The sequence below is a fragment of the Hipposideros armiger genome, unplaced genomic scaffold (assembly GCF_001890085.2).
Source record: "Hipposideros armiger isolate ML-2016 unplaced genomic scaffold, ASM189008v1 scaffold_53, whole genome shotgun sequence".
NCBI lineage: Eukaryota > Metazoa > Chordata > Mammalia > Chiroptera > Hipposideridae > Hipposideros > Hipposideros armiger.
The window spans coordinates 3,153,645-3,157,240 of NW_017731403.1; the positions used below are offsets into that span (position 1 = coordinate 3,153,645).

The 3,596-nt window shown below is 40.7% G+C and overlaps 1 protein-coding gene across 3 annotated transcripts in view; it reads right to left on the reverse strand.

Annotated features, from left to right (window-relative positions):
* LOC109381805 (protein enabled homolog) overlaps nt 1-3,596 on the reverse strand; it is a 40,472-nt gene that overhangs the window by 23,584 nt on the left and 13,292 nt on the right. The window contains exon 3 of one of the 3 annotated variants that reach the window (XM_019640843.1): nt 2,913-2,927. The exons of the other annotated variants lie outside the window; for them this stretch is intronic. The gene's annotated coding sequence lies outside the window, so the exon portion shown is untranslated. Of the gene's footprint in view, nt 1-2,912; nt 2,928-3,596 lie in introns of those variants that run through there. 3 annotated transcript variants of the gene reach the window in all.

A 3,596-nucleotide genomic window follows, 5' to 3' on the forward strand; every position in this document is an offset into this window, starting at 1 on the left:
AAGCCGGCGACTGATGTGCCTCGCCTGGGAAGAGTGCAACGATGGTGCCAACTTGGGCCAGTGAAGCAACATCCTCCACAACTAGACTGAAGCACAAAAGGACAGCAACTTGTCTGTTCCCCTTCCCCCAATTCCCCAGCACTGTTCCCATCCCCCCAATTCCCCAATAAAAATCTTAAAAAAAAGTATGTTTATTTGTCCTGCACATCTTTAAAATGTTTACAGCACCGTTGTTTTATAACCAAGATACGGTTTCAGTATTTGTTACTTGAGTCTTATGAATTTCTTTCATTAAAGCAATATACTATACAATCTCTAAATGAGTTATTGTAGACAGTGCCTTTGCTTTGCAAATAACTGGAAGAAATATGGAGGTAAGATATATTGAGTACCAATCATCTATTTGGGATTAGCTTTGTGTTTATACATTTAATTCTCACAATAATCAATTGAAGTAGATAAGATTACTATTATTTTAGAGATGAAGAAGTTGACTCAGGGAGGTTAAATAACTTGACCCAAAGTTGCACAATTATGAAGTGGTGGAACCAAAATATGACTCTAGAAATATTTGACTTAAAAGCCCATATTCTTTCTACTTCAATTTGTAATCATTGACAAGCTATATCACTGGAGGCAAATGAACTTCTCCAGGTCTTAGTTTCCCATTTGCAAAATGTCTATGAACTAGATGATTTCTTAGGTCTTGATTGTTAGGCTGGTGGCAGAGATTTCAAATAGTCTACCTAATATCCATTAACCTATTCTTTCTTACTAATAGAATGGGGAAAATCTCATTTAGAATACATACTTTCTTTCACCTTTAGTCCTTACCCTTTTTTTTTTTTAAAGATTTTATTGGGGAATTGGGGGAGGAAAACAGCGTTGGGGAATCGGGGAAGGGGAACAGATAATTTGCTGTCCTTTTATTCTTCAGTCTAGTTGTGGAGTTCGTTGCTTCACTGGCCCATGTTGGTATTATCATTGCACTCTTCCCGGGTGAGGCAGTCACTCGCCAGCCATTGGACGGCTGCTCACGGAGGCCACAACAGCTCACGGCAGCTCATGCAGACTGCCGGCTGCTCACGCTGGCTGCCAGCCACTCACAGTAGCTCACGGCAGCCCAGCTCCAGGTTGAGCTCTTGTTTACCATCTTAACTGTAGAGAGTACAGTGTCACTGGCCCTCATGTGGGATCTGAACCGAGGCCCTGCTGCTCAGAGCTGGCGTCCCAAGTCAACTCAACCAAATGCACCACTCAGCAGGCCCCCTCACCCTTACCCTTATTTCTACCTGGAATGCAGACATGATACTAGAAGAAGCATCATGTCCCAATTTCTTGGTGCAGTGTTTGTTTTCTACTGTTCTCCTAGTTAATGATCTTTTCAACTTGATTCCGGAATCCAACGTTGGCCTTCAAAGTAGAATGTATTCACACGCAGGGTAGGAGCAGGATGATTATGTGTGTGCCCAAAGAAATATACACATATTTTAAACCATGGGTCTTTCCTGGATACAAGAAAAACTTGGTCATTGAAGTAACTTGGAAAATACAGAAAAAAAAAAAAAGAAAAAAAAAAAGCCTGTTATTCCAAAATTCAGAGAAAACCATTTTTGAAATTTTGCTGTGTTTGACTTCCAGTTCTGGTCTTAGTGGAATAATTCACTGTAAAACCTCATAAAACATATTCAGCAATTATTTTCAGACTGTATACAATAAACAGCATAGACTACAGTTTCTGAGACAAAGGGAATTCATGAGGTGAGTCCCATGATTGATCAGCTCTCTGCCTGGGGACAATTTCCTAACTATAGTGCAGACAGCTAGAGTCTCAGCAGAGCATAGAGATCCTGCTGAACTGAGGAGGCAGGTATGAAAGTCTGTGGCCACTGAGTTGGCTAACATCTCTGGGGTGAGGCATTGGAGAGGAACAAGCTGTACAGCAAGGGGATCCCAGATCGATCAATCTATCAATCTATCAATCAATCTATCTATCTATCTATCTACCTACCTACCAACTTATATACAGTATACAGATGCAGATATAGATATATAAATATACAGTATATATAGGTATATAGACATATATAAATATATATAGCTATATATATCCTGCCTATCAACACAGAAGAAACACTTGGCAAAATTCAATGATTCATGACAAATTCTCACCAAATTAAGAATAGGAGAGAACTTCCTTAGTCTGAGAAGAAACATGTACAAAAACTGCAGCTAGAGCCAGCCGAGTGGCACATTGGTTAAGAGTTGGCTTGGGACACCATCTCTGAGCAGCAGGGCCCTGGTTCGGATCCCACATGAGGGCCAGTGACGCTGCACCCTCTACAGCTAAGATGATGAACAACAGCCCGACCTGGAGCTGGGCTGCCATGAGTCTCCAGTGACGGCTAGGCTGCAGTGGGGCTGCAGTGGGCTCCCCGTAAGCTATTGTGAGCGGCCATCAGCCCGCATGAGCTGCGAAGAGCCACCATGAGCGGCCGTCCAGTGGCCAGCAACCAATCGGCCTCACCCGGGAAGAGCGCAATGATAAACCAACATGGGCCAGTGAAGCGACGTCCTCCACAACTAGGCTGAAGAACAAAAACGACAGCAACTTGCCTGTTCCCCTTCACGGATTCCCCCTCTTCCCTGATTCCCCAACACTGTTCCCCTCCCCCAATTCCCCAATAAAATCTTAAAAACAAAACAAGAAAACTGCAGCTAGTATCATACTTAATGGTGGACTAGGGAATGCTTTCCCTTTAAGAGTGAGCATACAGGTAGGATAACCACAGTCACCACCTCTACTATTATTGTATTGGGAGGTCTCAGCTAATGAAACAAGCCAAGAAAAAAAAAGATAGATTCAAAAGGAAGAAGAAAAACTGTTTTTATTCGCAGATCATGATTGATTGCTCACATCGAAAATCCTAGGGAATATATAAAAAAAAATCTATAATAAATGAATTTAGAAGAGAAGCAGGTTGAAAAATCAACTGTACATCAATATGTTAGAAATCATTTGTTTGTCATTATATTAGCAACAAATTATTGGAAAATAAAAAAATTTTAAATACTATTTTAAATAACGTAATCAGGAATAAATTTAACAAAAAGGTGTCCAAGACCTCTTCATTGAAAAAAAGTAAAAGATGACTAAGAGAAATTAAGGATCTAAATAAAAGAAAAACATAACATGCATGTTAGGTTTTTTATGTTAATTATCCTTAAATTGATCTATAGAATCAATGCAATGTTAATCAAACTCATTGAAGAATCTTTGAAGAAATGGATAGCGGATTTAAAAATGTATAATTTATATGGAAATGCAAGAAACTAAAATAGCCAAAACAATTTTGGATATCTTATTGTTTCCACACTATTTGTTAAAAGACTTTCCCCATTGGATTGTTTTGATGCCTTTGTCAAAAATAAAGTGATCTTAGGGCCGGCCGAGTGGCGCATTGGCTAAGAGCTGGCTTGGGACACCAGAGGGCCCAGGTTCGGATCCCACATATGAGGGCCAGTGACACTGCCCTCTACAGCTAAGATGCTGAACAACAGCTCAACCTGGAGCTGGGATGCCGTGAGTCACCCGC